We start from the raw sequence: 11,475 nt of genomic DNA, 5'->3' as shown, positions 1-11,475 counted from the left end.
ATATATATATATATATATATTATATATATATATATATATTCACAATATATAGTCATGTAAACTCTAAATTGTTTTTAGTTTTATATATTTTAATTATCAAGCACAATAACATGGTTTGTGTGGCCATACTTTTGCAACAGATTAATTTAAGTGGTAGTTTTGAACAAATCAGCTTTGAGAAAACAGTCCTGAATTGGCACAACTTTAGTTTCTTAAGGTTTGAGAGCCGACCTATTTGATAACAGTGCCAAAAATGTCCTTCACTTGTTTCAGGTTTGATTGCAGGAGTGAGGATATGGATCAAACTGTTCTTATTGCATTAATCGTGTTAGCCGCATGTGTTCTGTTGGTGGGTTTGGCAGTGTTAATCTTCTTTTGCCTCAAATTGAAGAGATACTTCTTTAAATATCAGAAATGCAAATCAGATGACTTTTCAGACAGATTTAGCGAGGCAAATGGAAGGCTCTGATGAAGTAAGAGTCTTTAATGGATCAGAGTCAACCGAGGGTATTTCACTACTAAATCAGTCTAAATTTCACAGTATGTCTTCTAACTCTGATTTAATGATAATCATAATAGAAATACATTCCGCTTTTAATATTCCACGATGGTTAAGCTCAGGAGGGGTAGGGGTTAATCAAGTGCGTAAATGAATAGCTTAGCAAAAAAAATTTTCCAAATAAATACGGAAAGAGAATTAAGTATCTTATAATTGAGTTTGGTCGTATTTACCTGTAGGAATGGCGTGGGATTCAGAATAAATTGTTGAGATGTCACTTTTCACCGAGCTTAGATTGGAAAGTCTAAACTTTTTCTGGGGATTTTGCCTAGGCATACTGATGGAGAATCATAATTGAAGAAATCTCATTTAGTACAGTTTTTTTACAGCTATATAGTTGTTATGCAATAGTTCAGTAGTGAAATATACGTGGTAGTAGATCACGGTACACTGCATGTTGATTCGCACAGTTTTGGTGAGTTTTTTTGGTAATAGCAGTGGTAAGCATGATTTGTCTTTGGATATAATTTGTCAACTTTGGTCGAATAATAAATTGATAGTTGAATACAAAAGGTCATTGATTTGGAAAAAAAACGACAAACGAAACTACATTTAATATGAAAGTATCCAGAGTATGTAACATTTTAGAGATCTTACTGTTTATATTTTTTAATCGATAAATTTTTAAATATAGTATGCTAATAATTTGCAAATAATAAAAAAAAACTTTTGAGCAAATTTCGCAATCTTTTCACAGAGTGTTTTTTGCTGGATCGGATCCATTTTTTTTGTTAGATCGGATCTATGTACTGTTAATAATGATACCTTTATTTCTATTAAGCTAAATGTTCACAAGAAAGACATGATGGATGGGAAAAAGAATAAAACCCTTTATATTGGTTTAAAACAAAATAACTTCAAAGAATATCAATCTTTAGCTATCAAGTGAAAATTTTATACAGGATTATCTACGCATCTATAGGAAACAAGTGATGCCCGGTTCAGAGCGAGTCTAATTAAAAACTAAAAAGACATACAAACTGAAGACAAAGCTAAAAAATATTGTAAAACCATTTGAGAGTCAAAATGATCAGCAATTCAATGAAAATACAATAACGGTTATCTTAGGCCTCTTTGATATTTCTTTTGAAATTTTGCGTGAGAAGAGGAAAAGAATTGACAAAGAAGAGGAGAAGAAGAAAAGCACTTTTCAAACTCAAAAACCCAAACAAAATTATCAAAACCTGATGTGAAGGAAATAGAAATCATTTGTTGTAAATAATTCAACTCAAAAGTTAAAGTTTGTTTACAGCTATAACATGTTTAATAGTTTCTCTCTGGAGCGAGCTAAAAAGTCAGTTTAACCCGGTAACAGAACTCATATGCAGCACGTGAAGAAAATTATCTCTAAAATATGAGAAGTCCAAACACGAATATCCCATTTGATTTTCCAAGCAGTTATTCAAATTACTAAGTGCGATCAAAATCCTTAACCAATTTGATTTGCCATTGACATCAAGGAGTTCAAAAACCTGTGAAAAAATAATAAAAAACCACACAAGTCGTTTTGTTTTATCGTTCTGAGGGGCTGTAATTACTCCAATTAATAACCTTATTCTGCAAAAAAAACCTTCAAAGTCTGAACATCACCGTGAAATGAAAAGAAAAAAAATTGAAATGTTAAAAAAACAAATATCTATAGCAAAATTGCCCTAACAAAAACAATTCAATAGAATTGTACATGCTCAAAAAGTCTCGTTTGTGCCCGGAACGTTACTTGAGCAGTTTCTCAGACTGTTCACGGGTGAAAAATTATCGGATTTAGCTGATCTGTTGTTTTGACAATAATTGTCAAGCTAAAATTGTCAACAGCCTTTTTGTCCTATGCAAAAATGACAACAATAACGTTATGGAGCATTTTCTATTGTTATTTAGCAATTCGAAGTGATAACAAAACAGCAATTTTTGAAAAGGTGAATAGATTTAGGGAAAACACACAGATGATCAAAAAAACTTTTAACCTAAGTGAATCCCAGACAAAGATGAATTTCAAAAATCGACTATTCAAAAAAAATGCACGCATGATGGGCTGGGCTGTCTTTTGTTACCACTCTTTTCACGGTATAAGCGATCGTACAAAGTTCACTGCCTAAAAATACAGTTTAGCATATCAACATTAAACTCTGTGATCTCTAACGTGCACGTTGCCACTAAGATATGGTAGAACTTGCTTCCAAAACTTGGCTCTCTCATAACTTAAACTCAAACAATAGAAAAGACACAAAAACGTAGAAGACAGTTGATTTCTGGCTAAGCTTCCATAAAATATCAAGGCTACAGAAGAAAAAAGATAAAACGCAGATATACCGACTAAATTTAGCAACTTTTCTTTGTTATTATGGTGCTCCTCGAAAAAGTAACCACAGCTAATGGTAGTTGTCGAACAGCCGTTAATCAATGACATCACAAATGCAGAATTGGACAGCTGTACCTTTGCATAGCGAAATAAGAAAAAGAAGCTATTGCTAAAAAAGATTAGAAAAATTTGAATCGGAATAAAAAACGAGTACGAGCACAGCATCAGATAAAGTTGATGACAGGTGTGACAACTACATGTATTGACAGACAGGAATTTTTTAAGTTTATATCAAACCTTTTTATCAAATTTTTATGAAACCTTCTGGAGACCAGTTTCCGCACCTATATAAAGGTAATTACAATCATTTCATTCAAACCCGATCGTAAGTAACGGAAACAGTCTCTATGAAGGTAATAAATCTGAAAAAAAAGTGAATGTTTCACAAAGCTCTAGCTTGAGGCTTGAAGTTTTTTTATTTTTAATTGCAAAACTTTTCGACTACAATTCTGGGTGCGGTGAAAAATGTCACAAAAAATACAGCACCCCAGCAGCCAGCCAATTCATTCCCGCCAACCGGACAAAATTGAAGCTTCTGCAAGTCACCTTCATTAGTATACAGCAGCGGACTTTCGCGGCGTTCCGGCAAACTGCCTTTTAGTACTAGTCAATAGGACATTGTCGCAGCCTCTTGCAGTCAACGGCGACGTTCCACCAGAGCCCCTGCAAACAGGCACTCAGTTCCAATTTACCAAACCTCGCGGCAGTCTCTTCCAACCAACTTCAGCGTTACACCAGTTGAGCCAAGGGACATCAAATCGACCCCAAAAAGATAGGAAATGACAACAATTTACCCGAAAAAATTCAAGGAATCGGCCCCAAAGGTCCCCAAAGTCGAATTACTTGATTCCAAAAACACAAAAAATCGACATCAAAGGGCACAAAAATTGACTCTAGTTGACCATAATATTGCACCAAGTCGGCCCTAAAATTCATTGAGTTTGACAACACTTCACCTGTAAAAGTCGCTAAGTCCACCCTGATATTAACCAAACTGCACCCTAATGGCGTACCATAAATGACCCCACTATGGCCCTAAAAGCTCACAAAATCAACCCAAAAACTCTCCACGGTTGACTCCCACTTGACACCAAAGTTCATCAAAGTTGAACCAAGTTGATATTCAATGGTAAAGTGTGCGGCATAGAGTCACCATGGTCAACAGGTTGGCTTTTGGGCTCACAAACGTCGAACTTAAAAAGTCGTTAAAACTAACCCACCTGAAGCAAAAAAAAAAGTTCATTTACGAAATTCAACAATAAGAAAATAAATGTATCGATAAGGAAAAAAGAGAGTGCAAGCAAACTAGACATTAGTAGCAACATCAAGCTCTTTTGACAGAAACCCCGGCAAAACTGCCCTTCCAATAAATTAGAAAACAAGTTTCACATAATATAGAACCCGAAACAGTCTCAGCTGACAATTCAAACTGCAAAAAAAATTGTGGAGCGGATGGATGTATTTGCAGCCTTCATTGCCCAGCTGATAAGCAGTCAAGAGCGAGACCTTTAAAAAAATAACATCAATGAAAAATTTAATTAAGCAAATTTCCACACAGCACAACAAACATAACAAAAGAAAACTTGCATCTATAGAAAGCAGTCACTCATCCGCAGCCAGCTAACAACTACTCCGAATCTGAAATAGAAAAAAAGAACGGAGAAAAATAGAACCAACGCGCTCAAAGTAATCCAATAGTCCTTTTCTAAGACGCTGATCATAACAAAGACTTAATCGAAGAACAAACCACCGAAGTCGATCTTAAAACGACAACAGTGTGCTATACCACCTAAGGTATGCAAAGTATAATGAACATTTTGTATTATGAAAAGATGTGTCATTCTTATTACGTAAATCATTTCATCCCTGTTCAAAAATTTCATCCAAGTTTTATCCATGTTTGAAATGTTGAACATCATTTCAAACGGGACATGCATTGAATAAACATTTAGATTTATGTGTGACTGAAACGTGAACATTTCATCAAGATTCACACTGAAACTTTGATAATTATCTTTATAAGAACAATTCCATTTACTATGATCGCTCATTGTGGATGTATGATTGTAAATGGTGTATTTTTCTACTCTTAATGAATTGTATGTTGAAGTTGAATGATTGAATATTTTAGAAAGTGAATATGAAAACTGTTGTGCTAATAATTTTGAAGATCCACCTAGCCTAGTGGAATGTTATCAATTGGTTTGTTAAGAGAGTTATTTATTATATTAATTTATTGAAAGATATAGATAAAAATATATATTATTAGATGAGAGTACAAATACACCATTAACAAAACATTGTAAATGTTGGAATGAAAAATTAGATGATTAGATGACATTGTAAAAGATCATTATCATCTAAATTGTAGAATTAGATGTTATTGTCCAAATAATCGTAAACTTCAAGCTAAAGATACTGCTGTACCATTATATTTCTACTATGGTCAAATTATGATAATCATCTATTAATCAGGAACATAGCTGAAAATTTTATAAAAAGGGAAGTATTAGCAAAAACTGATGAAAATTATATCAGTATAGATTTACATTATACAGAAAACATTGGACATGTTTAGATTCTTTCATTCATGTGGTTGTGATAATCAGGAGATTACGTATTGAAGAATATAAAAATTAAATAGACATGAATTCAAAAGAAGAAAATTTATGAATTCTTTATGAACGATTTGATAGTTTAGATAAATTTTCTAATGCTACTTTACCTAGTGAAGAAGAGTCAAAGAAGATTCATAATTGTGGTGTCAGTGACGATGATTATAAGCAAGCTATTGATGATTGGAATGATATAGGGTTTAATAATTTAAAGAGTACCTAATAATATACTTAAAAACTGACGTATTATTATTGGTTGATTTTTTTTGAAAATTATCTAAATATATAAAATTAGAATATCATTGTATTGCTTATACCTATTCTACTCCTTGTTTAACATAGTTATGCGACTTAAAATATACTAGTGTAAATCTGAAATTTTATAAAAAAATTTTTTCACTTGGTATTTATGTACCTTTCAGATTTGTATTAGAGTAAGGTTAGCATCAGTTTCAGGTGACTGTCATGTTGAAAGTAAGAAGAGAAAAACATTAGATGGATATAATGTAAAAGAAAATTATCGAAAACAATTCGATTTTACTTCCATAGGTTAATCAGCGATAGTACAATCATTACCCACTGATGAATTTTGAGAAAGTTATGTTTTAAATTATACATCGTCAATTTCTAATAAAGAGTATATTCATTCTTATTACGTAAAGTATAATAAAGTGTTACAAAAATAACGACTAAATACCTATTTTCCCCGAAAAATAAAAATAAAACATGGATCAATTTAATTGTTTCAGATAATAATTATGGGCATTAAAAAACCTAATAAACAATTCATGTTGAAACTCAAAAGTCAAACATGACAGCGCTATTGACCTTAGTAGTTTTTTATACAGAAAAGAAAAGAACCAAACTAACGATTAATGCAGTTTTTGAAAAAAACGAAAAAATTTTTTGTAAGTATCACGATATAGAAACTATTATAATTACTGCAAGACTTTGTAAATTAGTTATATATAAAAAATTCAAAAATAGTGTACCATTAAGGGTAGATTTAGCTGCTGTACATAAAACTAAGAGTAAAGAGAAATTAGATATTTTTAAAAAATATAGGATTGGTAATAGTAGAAAAAGCTAATTTTTTCATTTATAAAGCGATAACTGATAACTTCGATAAACGTTTATATAGTACCTATCAGATTACTGATACATATAGTACATTTGTAAAAATTAGTGTTCCTGGAGGTAGTACATTTGAAAATTTTGTTGAATTCACTGATAGTAAAACATAAAATTATCATTTTTAATCTCTAAAACTTTGTCATCAAATGAGTCCATAGCAATCTTATTTTGTTCGGGTTGTTTGGATCCATAATAATGCTATACATTATACATATTATTAAAAGTAAACGTTTTGTTAATTTTAGTATTGATAAAAGTGAATATATTATAGAAGAACAAATACACAATGCAAAAGAGCAAAACAGGATTGCAATAGACACATTTGTTGATACAGGTATTCGAAATAATAATGATAAATCTATTTTACTATCAGTGAGTTTTAAAAAAATTGTTAGCTAATTCGCAAGCTAATGTTAGACTAATTGCAAGTTTAGTTGTAGTTTTCGTTTTTGTTTAAGGTAAATTTTTCTTAATTACAGTTTTTGACTTTGTTAAGCCCACAACAATGGCATTATACTATGTTATGTTCATCTTTAATATTTTAAAATGTCACATCTTGGAGAGTTAAAACAATTCAATATTTTGTTGGTGGTGGACATTTTTCTGGTACTATTACTGTCTATGGTTCTGGTTTTTGTTCAAGTCATTACATGCTAAACGGTTTATGTACTAAGTGTAATAAAAACAAATCAATCACCATAGCTGATGCTTTTTTATTGATTAAGAAAGTTTGAAATATTTTTCTAAAAATGTTGGTAAAGCTGCTGTTAACTTTGGAAAGAAAGTAGCTAGTAGTCCATTCAGAGCATTAGAAAGAACTAGTTTTGTGATAACATCACTAGCAATCAGAAATCCAAAAAAGGTTTTATCATCAACAACTAATTTAAAAAGATGCTACCACTCGTGCTGATTTAAAAGTTGTTCAAAAAGGTAATAGTTTATACTTTGGCATCAGGAAAAAATAACAAAAAAACGATTGGAATCTAAATTAACTATAGCATTCGTTAGTTATTTTTTGCAACGCGATAACTGATAACTTCGATAAATATTTATCTAGTACATATCAGTTTAATTATACAGATAGTAGATTTGTAAAAATTAGTGTTCCTGGAGGTAGTAGGTTTAAAAAATTGTGTCGAATTCACTGATAGTAAAAGATAAATTTACCATTTTGATTCTCTAATACCTTTATCATCAAATGAGTCCATAGCAATCTTATTTTGTTCTTTTGGATTGATTTTTTTTCAATAATAAGTTTGCTTCAACCAAAATATAATTAACTAAAAGTTTATTTTATTATGACGTAAAGCATTTTTATAATCAGCAATATCAATCTAATTTTTAATAGCACTTTTGTTTACACCAAATAATTTTTTCTCCTGTTCACCTTTAATAGTAGTGTAACGACATGCTTTAGCTTTTACCAGACAAATTTCTATTGAAACAATTTTTGGTATTTTATCCTCCATCATCTTTTAGTTCACTAATTATAACAATAAATTTATTTATTTCACATGAAAAAAGTTAGTGATTTAGTAAGTATTTGTGAACTAATTATGACGGAAGATGAAATATCAAAGGATGTTATAATCAAAAACTGTTTCGAAAAAACTAAAATATATCGTTATATTTCTATTGAAGGTGAGCAGGAGGAAAAATAAAATGTTGTAATTAAAAGTGCTAATAAAAATCGGATTGATATTGATGACTATAATAATGCTATACATTATACATATTATTAAAAGTAAACGTTTAGTTAATTATAGTATTGATAAAAGTGAATATATTATAGAAGAACAAATAAACAATGCAAAAGAGCAAAACAGGATTGCAATGGACACATTTGATGATACAGGTATTCGAAATAATAACGATAAATCTATGTATTACTATCAGCAAGTTTAAAAAATTGTTAGCGAAGATAATACCGACATTTTTTAAATAGATTGATTGAGTAATTGCAAGTTTAGTAGTAGTTTTCGTTTTAAGATAAATTTTAATTAATTACATTCTTTGACTTTGGTGAACCCATAACAATGGCATTATACTATGTTATGTTCATCGTTAATATCTTAAAATGTCACATCTTAAGGAGTTTAAAACAATTCTATATTGTGTTGGTGGTAGACATTTTTCTGGTACTATTACTGTCTATGGCTTTGGTTTTTGTTCAAGTCATTAGATGCTAAACGGTTTATGTACTTAGTGTAATAGAAACAAATCAATTACCATAGCTGATGCTTTTTTATTACTTAAGAAGGTTTGAAATATTTTTATAAAAATGTTGGTAAAGTTGCTGTTAACTTTGGAAACAAAGTAGCTAGAATTCCACTCAGAGCATTAGAAAGAACTAGTTTTGTGAGAACATCACTAGCAGTTAGAAACCAAAATAAGGTTTTATCACCTACAACTAATTTGAAAAGTTGCTGCCACTCGTGCTGGTATAAAACCTGTTCAGAAACGTAATGGTTTATATTTTGGTATCAGGACGACAAAATAACAAAAACTATATTGGAATCTAAATTAACTATAGCATTCGTATTAAGATTAATTTTTATTGGTTTTTCTACTATTTCTGATAATATGGTTATCGTTATTAAAAATTTTATTATTAATAAATACCACTAATTAGTAAAAACTAATTAGCGGTATTTATCTTTCCCTTCTTATAATCATCAAATGTTTGAACCAAGTTATTATACTAATTATTATCTATTTCAACATCTTTCATTGGCTTAGTATACAGTTTATTCACTTATCACTAAACTCTTTAGTTAGAATAAACATCTGCGAATATTTTTTTTCTTGAATCATTTAGTTTTATTTTTTTGAAAAATTACCACATAGAGCTGCTGTTGAAAAATCTGATGATATAGATCAAGGTAAACCTATACCAGTTAATACAATTGATCTCGTTGTTGCGGTTGCTGCTTTTGATGATAATATAATTCACCTTACCTCTGCTATGTCAGTTTATTTTTTAGTACTACTCTGGTAACATGTGGTGCCTACATATCACATTGTCTACCCTCAGTGCAGCAAATTAATACACATTCTACTGCAGTATGTTTATAGTCTTCTGTTGAACCCACCATTCAATCGTATCACGATTGACTAATTCAGTGACAGGTAGTTGAGGCCTTGAGCACAGCTACAACGCTGGCAGTGAATCGCAGTTCAGCCTCTACGTAGTGAACTAGCAGTTTGTCACTGAGAGTATTTGGACGTGACTAAAACTCAAATAGATCATACGACTACCGTATCATTCGCGTGTATAACATGGCGCAGTCAGATTCGAAAGGACGCACGGCACTAGGCCGTGAACCGCTCTGGGATAAGCCTAGCAGTAACCCTCCAATCCCATGGGAGAAAGGGAGGAGTCAACTCAAGTGGCTCTCGTCGCTGCGACAAACATCGAATTAGATGAATTGCTCCAAGAGAGTCCAACTGCAGTCATTTACCCCCCCCCCCCCCGCCCGTAGAAGTGCAACCAGTCCACAATTCAACACAAACAATGAATGCGAACGACGAACGAGGTATCTCCAGGTCATAGACAAATGGAAAAACGAGTGTCATCAAATTGACAGATTAGGAGTCTCGTGCTGCAATAAGCTATGGTACGTGGTAGATAGAAAAACCAATTCATTTATTTATCTCAGCCTCGGAACTGAAGGACGAAAAAGGCACCAAAGACAGTTCCTCCATACAAACGTGGAGATCAAGTCGACACTAGAGATATGGGACGAGCTTGAGCAAACGTTCATCCGCCCCAGAAAAGTCACTTTTGATAGGTAATTGCTGCTGACCCGCAGACAACACCGCCGAGAAACAATGGAACAGCTCCATTCATTACTAAGATCGTTAGCCGAACACTGTCAGCTAGCCCACTTGGAAAACGATCTACTGAGGGATATATTCACCGCGAATATGATAGACCAGCAGATACAAAAGGAGCTGTTGAGAACAACACTTGCTCCAGAAAAGACCCTCGAGCTAACTGTGATAATCGAATTAGGCATAAGAAGCCAGCTAGCTATCAAAACAAGACAACCAGTAGAAGCATCGACCACTCCATTCATTGGCCTGGAGGAACCAGTTATGGAAGTTTCTAGTTCACAATACCGTGGTTCGATCAGACCACAAACAACACCCCGTGGTAACCAGAGGAAACAATAGAATAATGAATAACAACAACATGAACCCCACTCATAATTGCAGGAACTGCGGACAGCCATGGGATATCAATCATGGAGCAAAACGCCAACCAATCGGTCATACGTGCCGCAGAAGCAACAAAAAAATCACTATGCAAAGGTCTGTAGATGTAACTTAAAGAGACAACACTCACAGAGATCCGTGAACGAAGTCAACAGTCAAGGAATCTCGATCAGAGAAATAAACATGATCTCACTCAACCCGAAATTCGTTTGACGTAAAATGACTCCGCGAACGACTACTCTGTAAATATGATGGACACGGCAAATGACTCAACAACACCATCAAAGTTACATATACAGTAAGGACATAGCAAATTCTGGGTCATGGGTCATTCAGGAAGTTCCGCCAGCATTGTCACCGAAAAATGGCGAAGGATATAGAGGCGAGAGAAAGCCACACGTGGTGGAGCAGAACAATAAATCCAGTTCAACTAAGGAGCTACACATTTACACCAATAAAGAAACTAGGGACACATTACTGCGACATTGAGTGCAACGGGTGGAAGGATGGACGCGCGGACATCATAGTAGTCCAGAACAAGCATCGAGCAATTGTGGGCAGAGATTTGTTCAAACCGCTTGGAATACACCTCA

At 32.8% G+C, this 11,475-nt stretch overlaps 1 protein-coding gene across 1 annotated transcript in view; it reads left to right on the top strand.

The window, feature by feature from the left end:
• The window catches only part of LOC142350263 (uncharacterized), a 484,377-nt gene that overhangs the window by 381 nt on the left and 472,521 nt on the right, over window positions 1-11,475 (top strand). The window lies entirely within an intron of this gene.

The sequence above is a fragment of the Convolutriloba macropyga genome, chromosome 12, assembly GCF_964194025.1.
Source record: "Convolutriloba macropyga chromosome 12, txConMacr16.3, whole genome shotgun sequence".
Taxonomy (NCBI): domain Eukaryota; kingdom Metazoa; phylum Xenacoelomorpha; order Acoela; family Convolutidae; genus Convolutriloba; species Convolutriloba macropyga.
Note: the sequence above shows the minus strand (reverse complement) of the source record. Positions and strands in the feature narration are given on the sequence as shown.